This window comes from Dendrobates tinctorius, unplaced genomic scaffold (assembly GCF_039654945.1).
Source record: "Dendrobates tinctorius isolate UK_male_01 unplaced genomic scaffold, ASM3965494v1 ptg000003l, whole genome shotgun sequence".
NCBI lineage: Eukaryota > Metazoa > Chordata > Amphibia > Anura > Dendrobatidae > Dendrobates > Dendrobates tinctorius.
In genome coordinates this window covers 46,648,345-46,664,612 of record NW_027361671.1, presented here as the reverse complement: position 1 = coordinate 46,664,612, position 16,268 = coordinate 46,648,345, and positions in this window count along the sequence as shown.

Here is a 16,268-nt window from a genome sequence, read left to right as displayed (position 1 = left end):
AAAACCCAGCAGCCGACCAACTACAGTTGTAGTAACACCAGCGGCCACCGGGGGCAAAAACTCATATTAACCCCCGAGGGCCTGAAAGGAAAAAGGTTTATAAAAGAGTATCCAGACTCTGCCACAGATCCAAGAATGGATCGTGACATGAATAATCTAAATTGGATTTACTTAATAAATTATAAGATTAAATAACAAATAGTATAAACAATAAATACATGTGAATTAAAAACAAGCATTACATATATTACATTATTTAAGTAGAAATCCATCAACCTCTGTGTCTCTATATGGTGTCATGTAAAACTTACAAAAAGCGTGTGAAAATATTTCTGGATTAGATTAGTCATCCATAGAGTATTAAGTGCTTTCTGTCACATTTTTGACAGTGTACAACACTGCAAAAAAGAATTTAAAATGTTTTCTTGTTTGTTTACATTTCTCAACCATACAATATTACGTGTTCTTGGGTACATTTTTGCGATATACAGTATAACATTCAAAGAAGTTTCAAAATGTATGAGTATTATATTGCTCATGAATAGAGTATTACGTGTTCTTGGGTATGTTTTGTTGGTAGAAAACCCTCCAAAAGCTGGGTAAAAATGTATTGGTACTATATTGCTCATCCACACAGTATAACGTGTTCTTGGGTACATTTCATTAATATATAAGCCTCAAAAAACTTGCTAAAAAGTTATTGGTATTATGAGGATCATCCATAGGGTATTATATGGTCTGGAGTACATTTTGTTGGTATATAACCTTCAAAAACGTGTTTAAACATTTATCAGTACTAGCTTGACCTGTGCAAAATTTTCACACATTGGTTGTCAGGGGTGCAGGCAATTTCACAAAAAGCAAGCTGGTCAAATGTAAATGTATTTCATGAGATGATGAACTCAGACAGGTAATTATATATGTAGATTGGTAATACAATAAATTGGTTTGATAAATAGAGGCCAAAACATGTCTTCCAGTTGAGGTGCCATCTGCAGGTCATTGTGTCTTTCTGCAGGTTTATGAAGTAATCACTGGAAAAGCACTGCATGTATATAAATGTGTTTGCATATGTGACTCACCTGCAGTGAAGTGAGCAATCCTCCAATGTGCCTGAAATAGGCTGGGCAAGCACTTGAGGAAGCTGGAAAGACCCCAAGGCAAATGTTTGGATTTGTTGGTGATGTCTGTAAGCTGCTTTGTGGAAGTGTGCTTTGGGGTAGTGTGCTGCCACCTGCAGGTAGTTTGACCTCTCAAATGGTGTATCATTTGTTTGTGTGGGTGGAGTATGAACGGAGCAAGTGTTTTCAAATGTGATTGCATATGTGACTCTCCATTTGTGTGTGTGTGGGGCGAAGTAATCACTGAAAAAGAACTGCATGTATATAAATGTGTTTGTATGCGTGCCTCACCTGCAGTGAAATGTGCAATCCTCCAATTTGGCTAAAATAGGCAACAGTTCGGCAAGCTGGAAAGCCCCCAAGGCAAATGTTTGGATTTGTTTGTGATGTCTGCAAGCAGCTTTGTTGTAGTGTGCTTTGGGGTACTGTGGTGTCACCTGCTGGTCACTTTTCCTTACTGCAGGTTTATGAAAATTAATGTTTAAACTGTATTTTGTGATCAAATCGTGGATGTGTAGTTTGTTTGGCTGTTTTCTTGCTGAAGGGGGCAAGTATAGCTTTCAAATGGTGTATCATTTGTGTGTGTGGGTGCAGTATCAACGGAGATACAAAGTAATCACTGAAAAACAGTGTTTAGAAATAATAGTAAAGATTATATTACTCACCCATAGACTATTCCATAGTCTGGAGTACATTTCCTTGGTATATAACCCTCAAAAACTTGTTTAAAAATTACTGGTATTTTATTGCTCATCAATAGACTTTTACATATTCTTGGGTAGATTGAGTGGTAGATAAGACCCCAAAAACTTGTTCAAAATTGTATCTGTATTATATTGCTCACCCATAGACTATTCCATGGTCAGGAGTACATGTCGTTGGTATATAACCCTCTTAAAACTTGTTTATTTCAGTATTATATTGTTCATCCACGGGATATTACATCTTCTTGGGTACATTTTGCTGGTATCTAACCCTCCAAAAAATTGTTCAACATTTTTTCAGTATTATATTGCTCAACCATAGAGTACTACATGTTCTTGGGTACATTTTATTGGTGTAAAACTCTTCATAAACTTGGTCAAAAATGTTTCAGTATTATATTGCTTATCCATACAGTATAACGTGTTCTTGGGTACATTTCATTAATATATAAGCCTCAAAAAACTTGTTAAAAATGTATCTATATTATAATGCTCATCCATAGACTTACATATTCTTGGGTAGATTTTAACATAGTAGCATAGTTAGCAAGGCCGAAAAAAGACATTTGGCAATGGCATACACCCACGAGTACTAAGAGAACTAGGTAATGTAATAGACAAGCCATTATTTCTTATATTTAGGGACTCTATAGCGACAGGGTCTGTTCCACAGGACAGGCGCATAGCAAATATGGTACCAATATTCAAAAAGGACTATAAAAGTGAATCTGGAAATTATAGGCCACTTAGTCTAACCTCAATTGTGGGTAAAATATTTGAAGGGTTTCTGAGGAATGTTATTCTGGATTATCTCAGTGAGAATCGCTCCTGTAAAACCAATCTAATCAGCTTTTATGAAAAGGTAAGCTATAGACTGGACCAAGGTGAGTCATGGGACGTGGTATATCTTGATTTTTCCAAAGTGTTTGATACCGTGCCACACAAGAGATTGGTTCACAAAATGAGAATGGTGGGTCTGGGGGAAAATGTGTGTAAATGGCTTACTGATAGAAAGCAGAGACTGGTTACAAATGGTATATTCTCTAACTGGGTTGCTGTGACCAGTGGGGTACCACAGCAGTCGGTGTTGGGACCTATTCTTTTCAACATATTTATTAACTATCTGGTGGAAGGTTTACACAGTAAATTATTGATATTTGCAGATGATACAAAACTATGTAAAGCAGTCAATACAAAAGAAGATAGTATTCTGCTACATATGGATCTGGATAAATTGGAATCATGGGCCGAAAGGTGGCAGATGCCATTTAACATTGATAAATGAAAGGTTATACACATGGGAAGAATGAGCAGCTGGATGCCTTCCTGGAGCAGAACAATATTGTATCTTACAGTGATAAGGTTCTTTAGAAGGAGGTAGATCTTGGGGATTTATTCTTACGGAATATAGGCTGAACTGGATGGACAAATGTCTTTTTTTGGCCTTGCTAACTATGGTATTGGGTCGCCCTCCCAGGGCTGTGGGGTACTCGGTACCGGGCCGGTATCAGTGGGATGTGTCCCAGCAGCGGTGACCCGGACCGTGGCCCTGGGCGCCCAAGTAATAGGAAGATGTGAATGGTGGAATGTAGTTAAATGAATAGTTTGTGACGCCACCTGTGGTGCTCGGCAAGGGAGGTGTTAAGCCGACGCTGCATGCAGATCCGCTGGGACTGATGGTATGGTGCAGCAAAGATGTAAAAGCTCCCCACAGGTGAAGCTATAGTCCCAGGGCAGTGTAGATGTGGTTGGCACGAGGATGTAGTGGTGCCAGAAAGGTAGGAAGCAGACAAGACACAGCGGGGTGCAATTTCTGTACCTTTACTTGATAATTGCAGTCTAGGTCCTGATTACAGATGGTATTGGAGCAGGCTAGCCTGGAAGCAATTTAGGGATTCTCTCTCAGCAAATGGGTTGTGCAGTCTCCTTACTAGCGCTTATTTGCGGGATCTCCAGTACACTGAAGTTCCTCCTGTCAGATGTTCTCCAGAACCTCACTTGCACGGCAGACAGCTGTAGCCTATCTCGGGGACTCCTCTCTCCTGAGTCCCGGCTCACTATCCAAGCTGCGGTTGTGTCCTCTTAGATGGGAGTAGGGCATTTACAGCCTCCTACTCCTCTGGTGTCTGTTGCAGGACCGTTAGTATCCATACAACCGTGGAGACCAGGCTCCAGTTCATGCGCTCTCTCCAGAGATGAGCTCGTCCTCTCTGCTCTATCTCAGCACTCTTTCCACACGTCCGCACACTTCACCCTCCGCAGACTAACTAACTCATCCCTTCCTCTTGGCCCTCAGAGAGCACTCCTCCCCTTAATCCCGGTTCAGAGTTCCCCCTGCTGGCCTGGAGTGGAACTGTGTTGCATGCATAGATTGACTGCGAGAGAGACCCATCATTGCCTCCAAGCTTGGCATTACCCTCCCCTGGAGGAAGGCAAAGCCACTGTGGTGACCATACCCCTGGGGATGCCACACTCCTCCCTAGTGCAAGTCAGCACTCCTGGGCTGAACATAACATGAAACATATAAACAGTTAAACAATAATAATTGTACAAGAGTTAAAAATGAAAAAGTTACAAAAACCAAGAGCTTCAAAAATGGTCCTATGATGATAAGTCCAAGCATCAGTGTCCATGGTCCATTCCTGAGCAGATGTGAACTACATACAGGAAAGTTTTTGACCACACAAGTCCTGTGGTACAATGTCCATAAAACAAAACTGGCAAATCTAAAGGAAACTCTTACAGGTTACCTGTAGGCACAAAACTTGAAAAACAGTTACATATATGCACACACAATTTCAACATTTACATTTATCTATATATGATATCTGGTCGGTGGTATCCCTTGTGTAATGCGGGTAGACCTGTGTAATACTGGGGTAGTGGGTAATGTACTGGATACCCTACTGGGGGTTCTGCATGGCACAGGGATCCTAGATTGTCTGCGAACTCTTAGACTCACCAGGGTCATAACAGGTTCACCACTGGCAGGGCGAGGGTTCTCTGGCTCCACTGCTGGTGTGGCATCTGCTGCCTGATTTTCCTGATGCTCAGGATTTCCTTGAGTCACGTCTTCCTGTGCTACAAATTGGGGAAATGTCAACACTGGTACCACTATAGCATCATTTACTTTAGTCCAATTCGCAGGGAATTCCCCATGTATTGTGCTGACCTTCTCTTCTTCCTCTATGGGTTGAATGTTATCTGGTTCTTCCACTCTTTCCTTCAGCAGGTCAGGACATATTTTCAGGTGATCTCTTGATATTGCTGCTGAGGTTTCTCCTCCATCTTTGCTAATAAGGCATACCTTGGTATTATCAAAGCTTGAGGGCAGAATGGTATAAGGTTCAGCTTCCCATTGATCATCCAATTTGTGCAATCTTCTCTTCTTTTTTAAGACTTGTTCTCCCGGAGACAAAGGAATGGCAGGTGCATTTTGATTGTAAAGCTTTTCCTGCTTTTGTCTTGCCTGGACTAAACTCTTTTCCACGCATTCTTGAACTCTTCTGTACTGTTGTTGTCTTTCTGTATCCCAGTCAGCATCTGGTGACGTTACTTCGGGCGTAAGGACTCCCATGTCCAAATCAATAGGCAGTTTACCAGGTCTTGCTCTCATTAAGTAGGCTGGGGTACAGTTGGTGGAATTCCCTGGAATATGGTTGTAGAGGTCCACCAGATCTGGCAACTTCTCTGGCCACAGATTCCTCTCCTCCAAGGGCAAAGTCTTCAGTAGGTCAATCACTACTTGGTTCATCTTCTCACACATGCCATTGGTCTGTGGGTGGTACGCTGTTGTCCGGATCTTCTTACAACCATACAAGTTACAGAATTCCTGGAACACTTCTGCCTCGAAAGCTGGACCTTGAACTGTAAGCACTCTTTCAGGATATCCATGTGGTCTACAGAAGTGCTGTTGGAATGCTCTGGCTGCTGTCCTGGCTGTCTGATCTTTGACAGGCACAACTACCAGGAATCTTGAGTAGTGGTCCACAATGGTAAGAGCATAGATGTAGCCTGACCGGCTTGGAACCAGCTTCACATGGTCCAGGGCTACCAACTCAAGGGGCTGTTTGGTGATGATTGGCTTTAGAGGAGCTCTCTGGCTGTTTCAATCCTTTCTGCGCAGGTTACATTGTCCACACTCCCGGCACCACCTCTCAATGGCTTTCCTCATACCAGCCCAGTAGAACCTCTCCCGGAGCAATGCTTCCAACTTCTTCCATCCGAAGTGTCCAGCTCCATTGTGGTATGCTTCCAGGACCATTGATGCCTCTCTCTTTGGGACTACCACCTGCCAGACCAGCTCATGAGTACGGGCATTGATACTCCTTTGAGACAGTTTTCCTTCATAGATGAACAGCCGGCCTCTCTCATTCCACAACTGCTGGGTTTCTCCAGGAGCATCCGACTCTGGGCGTGAGTCAGCTTGTGACAGTAGCTTCTTCACCAGGCGGACTGCAGGGTCACTATCTTGCATTTCTGCCCAGTCATGATGCGGCAATGGATTCAGGGTGACCTCCTTCAAGCCAGGCCGTCTGTTTCTCACTCCTTGAGCATGCTGGGCCGCAAGTGGCCGGTGGAAGGGAGGTAACTCTATTTCTTCAAGAGCCTCTGGGTCTTCTCCTGCATCTGGTAGGTTAGGCATTCTGGACAGCGCATAAGCATTGGCATTCTTGTGCCCTGCCCGGTACTTGATGGTGAACTCATAGTTAGATATCCGAGCCATCCATCGCTGTTCCAGTGCACCTAGTTTTGCAGTGTCCAAGTGTGTCAACGGGTTGTTGTCCGTGAAGATAGTGAACTTGGCGGAGGCTAGGTAATGCTTGAACCTTTTGGTGACAGCCCAGACTATGTTGCCATAGTCTGGGCTGTCACCAAAAGGTTCAAGCATTACCTAGCCTCCGCCAAGTTCACTATCTTCACGGACAACAACCCGTTGACACACTTGGACACTGCAAAACTAGGTGCACTGGAACAGCGATGAATGGCTCGGCTATCTAACTATGAGTTCACCATCAAGTACCGGGCAGGGCAGAAGGGAACTCCAGCTTGAAAGAACTGTAGTTGTCAGGGTTCCTTTCAGTGGGGCATAGCTTTCTGCTGGCGTAGGAGAGCACTCTTTCTTTCCCATTCTGTACCTGCGACAGTACTGCTCCTAGTCCCACATTGCTGGCATCAGTGTACAGCACAAAGGGTTTGTCATAATCTGGGTAGGCCAGAACTTCATCTCCTGTGAGAGCCATCTTCAATCTGGTGAAGGACCTTTCCAACTCTTCAGTCCATTCAAAGGTGGAATTTTTCTGTTTGGTCTTCTTGGACTGCCCCACCATAAGATTTTGCATAGGGGTGGCTATTTCAGTAAAGCCTTTGATGAATCTTCGGTAGTAGCCTACCAGTCTAAGGAATTGGCGCACTTCATGAAGGTTGCTGGGCTTCGGCCAGTCCCGGATGACTGTGACCTTATCAGGAGAGTATATAAATTCCAGGCTCTACCACACACTGAAGGTGCTCTGGGGGTAAAGAATCATAAGTAGGCAATAAAGTAAACCCCGGCACTGAAATGAGGAAAAGAAGGAATGTATATGCAAAAGTGAATTTATTAACTGACACACTGCAAAGGGAACCTAACCAAAGCAACAGCACCAACGTTTCGGCATAGAGCCTTTCTCAAGGTTGTTGCCTGAAAAGGTGTGAAAATAACAATAGTGAGTGCGATATGTACAAGTGATACATAGAATATTTACATACATATTTACATACACAATAACACAAATAAACATAAGAAGTATACTGCAAATGGAACATACATCACTGGTCAGAGCAGGGAAACATGGGTCTCAAGGACTACCGGATTATTCGAAGAGAGGTGAGGTTCCATACGGTTTGCAGAGTGTGCTTTTAATCACATGAAAAGAGCGCAGTTAGTACAAATATGAATATAATAACATGAAGTGTACCAAGGGAAACAAATTGGATCAACTGGCACAAATAGTGGAACAGCCAAGGATAGTATCCATATCAGTGGAGGATGGTGGGAAGCAAAAAGGAAAGAAAAAAAGGAGAGAGAGAAAGAAGAGAGAGAGAAAAAAAAGGAAAGAGAGAGAGGGAGGAAAGGGAAAAGCAGGGAGCAAGGGGAAGGGAATGAGAAGGAGAAAGAGGAAGGGAAAGAGAGGGAGGGGGAAAAAAAGAAAGAGAGAAGGGAAAGAAAAGGGAGAGAAAGAGAGAGAGAGAGAAGGAGAGAAAAAAAGGGAGAGGTGGGAGAAAGGAAGGAAAAGAAGAGGAAGAGAAAAATAGAGAGTGAGGGAGGGAAAGAAAGGGAGAGGGAGAAGGACACGGGGAAGTGAGAGAGAAAAAAGGAAAAGAAAAAAAGAAGAAGAAAAGAAAAAAGAAAAAGGAATGAAATCGAAAAACAAAGAGAAAAGGCAGAAAAGATGGAGAGAAGAGAAAAGATAGAGCAACCGAGAGAAAGAGGTAGAGTAAAAGGTAGAAGTAAGGAGAAGAGAGGAAGAGAAAGAGAACAGAGAAGAGAAGGAAAAAAAAGAAGAAACAGAAGAGAAAGGAGGGGAGGGGGGAGGGGAGAAGAACACAGCGAGGGAGTACAATTGGCTCCGGCTTCCAGCTCACGGAGCCGTGAGCGTATTCCCTTTGTGAGCACATACCACCCGTTCAGACCTCTCATTAATGGTGTCATATTCAAGCATTGGCCTTTACTACATCAAGCCTATCATTCTGTCCCAGAATTTGTCTCCCGGCCCCTGATTTGCCATAAACGCCCCCAGAACCTTAGGGACTCCCTAGTCAGAGCCGACATTGGCCCCTCTAAGCCAACTGCCAAACAGACTTTCTTTTCATGCCAACGCAAGGGTACTTTCCCCTGCTTGCACTGTCTTCAGTGCTCTCATATTAGCAAAGGCGAGTTTTTCACACATCCACGTACTGGGAAGAAGTTCCCGATCCCTGGATATTTTACTTGTGATTCAAATTATGTCATTTATCAGATTAAATGCCCCTGCGGTCTCGGGTATGTTGGTGAGACCACCCAGCATATCCGTGACCGCATTAACAAGCACAAATCCACTATTCGCTGTAAATTGACTACCTTACCCATCCCAGCTCATTTTAGTGCCGCTGGCCACACCATTCCGCAGCTCAGATTTCAAGTGATTGAGCATGTTGACCAACCCCGCCGTGGCGGAAATAGGATTAAAACACTCAGAGAACGCGAGGCGTTCTGGATCCATACCCTCCAAACCTTAGAGCCATTAGGGCTCAATAGGGAATATGAGGCCCTCCGTTGATTTATCTATCCACTATGCTTAATCGATTTGCTTATTTTCCTATTTGACCCTTACTGTACATTAATGTACGCTTGCATGCTCACCTTGAGTTATTTTTGACTTATAGTATTTCATTGCATTCTCTGCTCCTATTGTCTTGCATTTCTGTATATGCGCATATTTGTATCTGTTTATACCCATGTATTCATTTTTTCTTATGTCTCCTTTTCTATCCACAGTACTAACCCCCTGTGTTTTTTTTGTGTTTTTTTTTCCCTTTCAGATCTCACACAACTGATCCACACTGTTTCCCTGTATTCTCCTAGTGGCACACCCCCCACACGCCCCTCAGCTGGTAACCCGGGATACAGCACTTCCCTGCTCTCACTGGCCGTCCATGGTCATGTGACCATGCACGTCACAGACCTTGTGTTCCCGGAAGTGCCCTCCTCCCCCCTGTACATGGCTGGCTTCCTTATAATGGCGCCGTTCGGCCCATTACACCACGCCGCTGCAGCCGCTCCCCTCACCACCCGCGCTTGTCCTGGACCTCTACTGCAGGTAGCACTGCTGTCCAGCTACTCTTGGCTTCTACTTGGTCTATGTATTGGTCCGCTTCACCATGCTGTTTTTTCCTTCCAGGCGTCCATTCACTCTCCATAGTGACCTTATCACATCTCTCACCCATGGTATGTAGCCTCTCTGATGCTGTCAATTGTACTCCCTCGCTGTGTTCTTCTCCCCTCACCCCTCCCCTCCTTTCTCTTCTGTTTCTTCTTTTTTTCCCTTCTCTTCTCTGTTCTCTTTCTCTTCCTCTCTTCTCCTTACTTCTACCTTTTACTCTACCTCTTTCTCTCGGTTGCTCTATCTTTTCTCTTCTCTCCATCTTTTCTGCCTTTTCTCTTTGTTTTTCGATTTCATTCCTTTTTCTTTTTTTCTTTTCTTCTTCTTTTTTTCTTTTCCTTTTTTCTCTCTCACTTCCCCGTGTCCTTCTCCCTCTCCCTTTCTTTCCCTCCCTCACTCTCTCTTTTTCTCTTCCTCTTCTTTTCCTTCCTTTCTCCCCCCTCTCCCTTTTTTTCTCTCCTTCTCTCTCTCTCTTTCTCTCCCTTTTCTTTCTCTTCTCTCTTTCTTTTTTCTTTTTTTCCCCCTCCCTCTCTTTCCCTTCCTCTTTCTCCTTCTCGTTCCCTTCCCCTTGCTCCCTGCTTTTCCCTTTCCTCCCTCTCTCTCTTTCCTTTTTTTTCTCTCTCCCTTCTTTCTCTCTCTCTCCTTTTTTTCTTTCCTTTTTGCTTCCCACCATCCTCCACTGATATGGATACTGTCCTTGGCTGTTCCACTATTTGTGCCAGTTGATCCAATTTGTTTCCCTTGGTACGCTTCATGTTATTATATTCATATTTGTACTAACTGCGCTCTTTTCATGTGATTAAAAGCACACTCTGCAAACCGTATGGAACCTCACCTCTCTTCGAATAATCCGGTAGTCCTTGAGACCCATGTTTCCCTGCTCTGACCAGTGATGTATGTTCCATTTGCATTATACTTCTTATGTTTATTTGTGTTATTGTGTATGTAAATATGTATGTAAATATTCTATGTATCACTTGTACATATCGCACTCACTATTGTTATTTTCACACCTTTTCAGGCAACAACCTTGAGAAAGGCTCTATGCCGAAACGTTGGTGCTGTTGCTTTGGTTAGGTTCCCTTTGCAGTGTGTCAATTAATAAATTCACTTTTGCATATACATTCCTTCTTTTCCTCATTTGAGTGCCGGGGTTTACTTTATTGCCTATTTGTGACCTTATAAGGATCTGGTGCCACACCTTCTGCACTGACCACATGACCGAGGTACTGCACCATGGGCTTCAGGAGGTGGCACTTGGAGGCTTCACCTTCAGGCCAAAATTGGACAAAGCTTCAAACACTTCAGCCAGGTGTTCCAGATGATCTTCATAGGTTTTGGAAAAAACAATGACATCATCCAGGTACAACAGGACCGTCTCAAAGTTCATGTGTCCCAGGCAGCAGTCCATCAGCCGTTGAAATGTTCCTGGGGCTGTGCAGAGCCCGAATGGCATATAATTGAACTCACAGAGACCCAATAGAGTGGTAAATGCTGTTTTCTCCTTGTCTGCCTCTGCCACAGGAACATGCCAATACCCACTAGTGAGATCTAAGGTGGAAAAGTAGTTAGCAGTTTTAAGTGCAGCTAACGATTCCTCAATTCTAGGTAGTGAGTAGGCATCTTTATGTGTAATGCTGTTAATTTTCCTGTAATCAACACACATTCTCATGGTACCATCCTTTTTATTTACAAAAACTATGGTAGCTGCCCATGGACTACAACTGTCTCTGATAACGCCTGCTTCCTTCATCTCCCTCAACATACTCTTAATACATTGGTATTGTGTTGGGGGTATAGGTCTGTACCTCTCCTTTATGGGTGGATGATCTCCAGTGGGGATATGATGTTGAACCCCTTTTGCCTGCCCAAAATCTAGTGGGTGTTTGCTGAATACTCGCTCATACTCTTGTGTCACTCTGTAAACCCCATTTTTCTGGTAGGAGGGCGTAGAGTCAGTTCCCACCTGCAGTTGCTGGCACCACTCCTCCATCTGCTTCACAGAGCCATTGTCCCCCACCTGATCGGATGAGACCAAGGGCTCTGCTGCCTGCAAAGAGTTGTTATTGACAGTGAGCAGCTTAGCAACTGTGGCGTACCGAGGTATCGTGGCCTCCTACTCCTCACAATTCAAAAGGCGTACAGGTACTCTCCCCTTTCGTACATCAACCACCCCTCTGGCTGTCAGGACAGTGGGCCTGCTATCGGAGTATACTGGTTCTACCAATGCCTGGTAATATCTCCCTCTAAGACCTATAGCTGCCCAACACCAAACCAACATTTCACATCTGGGGGGTATTGCAATGGGGAAGGGATCACTCACTCTGACACTGCCAATTTCTCCGCCAGAGAGTTCTACCTGTTGTCTTTGCATCGGGGCTCTGATCTCCTTCTGCAGGACTCATTGTTCACTGGAACCAGCAGTCTCAGCCACCTGTTGCAACAAGACAATAACCTCGGACAGACAGTTATCAATTACATTTGTACCAAGAGTCATCATGGGATTACATTCACGTCGGTAAATATCAACAACTATGAGACCTTGAGACTTTAGCTCTACCCGACCCACGTTAACAGTAATTTCTTTACATCCTATCTGCGGCAAAGACTGACCATTACTGGCAACGACTGTCAGTTCATCAGTTGGGCCACGGGTAAGTTCTGAATCAGCCCAATACCTCTTGTAAAGAATGTACGGCATAGTGGTCACCTGGGAGCCAGTGTCCAACAAAGCGTTCATGGGGATGCCGTCAATCACCACAGGAAGGATAGGTCTCCCTCCAACATACTTGGCTCGCCAGTCCCTTGGGCTTTGTGGTCCTACTCCTGGGGGTTGGCCCTCTGCCCCAGGGGTTGCTCATTTAAAGGACAAAATCTTGCAAGATGACCGGCCTTGTAGCAGCGACGACAGATGGGACGTCCGTCCTGGTCATAGCAATCGTTGTTCCTCCCTCGAAGTGGCAGGGCTCTCCTCCTCTGGAGCCACGGGACATCCTCTGGACTGGAAGCAAGCTGGATCTTTTCCTTGGAGGACACCTGCAGGGACTGCACAGTTTTGGTAAGTGCAGTCATCCCTCTGGTCAACTCCTGGACCTGAAGACGCAGTTTCCTCAGTTGGATCTTTAACCAGAGTCTGTGCATCAGCCTCTACATTGATGGAAGGGAAAGAGGTTGCTTCCTGATGGTAGGTGATCGCTGGGCGCCTAGGGGGCGCTGGGCAACTGTCAGTTTATTCCTGCAGTACCCGAATAGCCCTGTCCTTAAAATCAGCAAAGTCTAGATCAGGGTTTTGCAGGGTTATGATGCGCAACTGTCCTCTGTGGGCACTGGATAGGCGTCATTCAATGAACTGCTCCTTTAACAGCTTATCCTCCTCCTTCACACTGTCAGGATCAAATTGCTTAACTGCTCGCAGCACCTCCTGCAGGTTGAGAGCTTGAGAGCATAGTCCCTTATACTGTCCTGCATCTTCTGTTTACAGCCAAAGAATCTCATCTTGATTTCAGCTGCAGGCGGGTGTCAAAGGTGCTTCTCAGCTTGGCCAGGATCTTGGCAACAGTCTCTTTATCAGTGTCCTGCCAGGCTTTCACTTCTCTCTGCGCTGCACCCGTTAGCTGTCCAATCAGGATATTCACTTTCTGACTCTCAGACAGAGGGTAGACTTTAAACAAACTGCACAGTCTCTCTTTAAATTCACTCGGGGTATGTGACTCACCTGAGTACTGCGGTAGCCATGCCGCTCCCGGTATGTAGGGCATAGACAGCGGCATTATGGAGACTGCTGCGGCACTGCGGGGTTGGCGGCAGCGTCCGCCGCTGCATTGCTTTGTGGCACGGACATTCTCTTCCTCCCCCTAGTTAACGTTAGCCAGGGCCGGGGGGTTGAGGGAGCTTACCGGCGGCCGCTTTGCGGGCACGACGCTCCGGGCCATAGGCCTCAGCTCCTCCTCCTCTCTCGATCGCTGTCCTCTCTTCCCGCGCGGCACTTCACTGCTTCGCGCTCTGTGGTGGGCTCCGCCCATGAAGGCCTGCCCCTTCTTCCCGCGCACGCCAAGCAGCGCGGCAATGGCGGCAATTGGCGCCAATTTCACACACAGTCTTTTACACAAACACAGTCTATGGCACACAGGACCCGGGGGTACCGGGCTCCGTAATCCTGTTTGTGACGCCAAATTACTCGGTACCGGGCCGGTATCAGTGGGATGTGTCCCAGCAGCGGTGACTCGGCCAGTGGCCCTGGGTGCCCAAATAATAGGAAGATGTGAATGGTGGAATGTAGTTAAATGAATAGTTTGTGATGCCACCTGTGGTGCTCGGCAAGGGAGGTGTTAAGCCGACGCTGCATGCAGATCCGCTGGGACTGATGGTATGGTGCAGCAAAGATGTAAAAGCTCCCCACAGGTGAAGCTATAGTCCCAGGGCAGTGTAGATGTGGTTCGCACGGGGATGTAGTGGTGCCGGAAAGGTAGGAAGCAGACAAGACACAGCGGGGTGCAATTTCTGTACATTTACTTGATAACTGCAGTCCAGGTCCTGATTACAGATGGTATTGGAGCAGGCTAGCCTGGAAGCAATTCAGGGATTCTCTCTCAGCAGATGGGTTGTGCAGTCTCCTTACTAGCGCTTATTTGCGGGATCTCCAGTACACTGAAGTTCCTCCTGTCAGATGTTCTCCAGAACCTCACTTGCAGTGAGTCCTGGCTCACTATCCAAGCTGCTGTTGTGCCCTCAAGTCTTAGATGGGAGTAGGGCATTTACAGCCTCCTACTCCTCTGGTGTCTGTTGCAGGACCGTTAGTATCCATACAACCGTGGAGACCAGGCTCCAGTTCATGCGCTGTCTCCAGAGATGAGCTCGTCCTCTCCGCTCTATCTCTTCACTCTTTCCACACATCTGCACACTTCATCCTCTGCAGACTAACTAACTCACCCCTTCCTCTTGGCCCTCAGAGAGCACTCCTCCCCTTAATCCCGGTTCAGAGTTCCCCCTGCTGGCCTGGAGTGGAACTGTGTTGCATGCATAGATTGACTGCGAGAGAGACCCATCATTGCCTCCAAGCCTGGCATTACCCTCCCCTGAAGGAAGGCAAAGCCACTGTGGTGACCATAACCCTTTATTAATTTTGTTGCCCTCCTTTGTATTTGCTCTAGTTCCATTATATCCTTTTGGAGCACCGGTGCCCAAAACTGTACAAGGTACTCCATGTGCAGTCTAACCAGGGATTTGTACAGAGGCAGTATAATGCTCTCATCATGTGTATCCAGACCTCTTTTAATGCACCCCATGATCCTGTTTGCCTTGGCAGCCACTGCCTGGCACTGGTTGCTCCAGGTAAGATTATCATTAACTAGGATCCACAAGTCCTTCTCCATGTCAGATTTACCCAGTGGTTTCCGATTCAGTGTGTAATGGTGATATTGATTCCTTCTTCCCTTGTGTATAATCTTACATTTAGCATTATTAAACCGCATCTGCCACTTTTCGGCCCATGTTTCCAACTTATCCAGATCGATCTGTAGCAGAATAGTATCTTCTCTTGTATTGACTGTTTTACATAGTTTTGAATCATCTACAAATATCAATACTTTACTGTGTAAACCTTCCACCAGGTCGTTAATAAATACTGTATGTTGAAGAGAATAGGTCCCAACTAGAGTTGAGCGAAACGGGTCGAAAAAATTCAAAAGTCACCGACTTTTGGCAAAGTCGGGTTTCATGAAACGAAACCCGACCCTAGGATGAGGTCGGCCACGAGGTCGGCGACTTACGCGCCAAAGTCGCGTTTCAAAAGTTTGTTTTGCGCTCTTTTTCAGCCAATCAGGATCCACGGACACTGTGGGCAACGTGATGACATAGGCACGGGTCACCACCATCTTTCAGAAGGGCATGCAAGTGATTGGCTTGCTTTGGTGGGCGTCACAGGGGGTATAAAAGGGCGTGCACGCCGACCGCCATCTTACTTCTGCCGATCTTAGTATAGGGAGAGGTTGCTGCTGATTCTGTATGGAGAGCGTTAGGCAGGGAAGAAGACAAAAAAACTGCTTCTGCTGCTAGCGATTTGGCCTGCACAACACACAAGTCACTGTGTGTGCAGTGGAAGGGGAGGCTATATTGTGGTGTATCAGTGGTGTTGGTTGTTGGGCTGCCTTCTAAGGCTTCCTGACACGCTGGCATTGCTGTTTACCCACTGCTCCGCAAACTGCTTTTTTAAAAGCAATCCAATCTCCCTTATCCTCTCGTCACTTTGGTCACAGGCAGCTGTGCCATCGAGCGTGTCACATAGCGCTCAGATATCAGTGGGCCGCACACAATCCACAAGTGTCCAGTGTCCAAAAGTGTACGCAGAGATTCAAAATCTCTATTATCCTCTCGTCACTTTGGTCACAGGCAGCTGTGCCATCGAGCGTGTCACATAGCGCTCAGATATCAGTGGGCCGTACACAATCCACAAGTGTCCACTGTCCACAAGTGTACGCAGAGATTCAAAATCTCCATTATCCTCTCGTCACTTTGGTCACAGGCAGCTGTGCCATCGAGCGTGT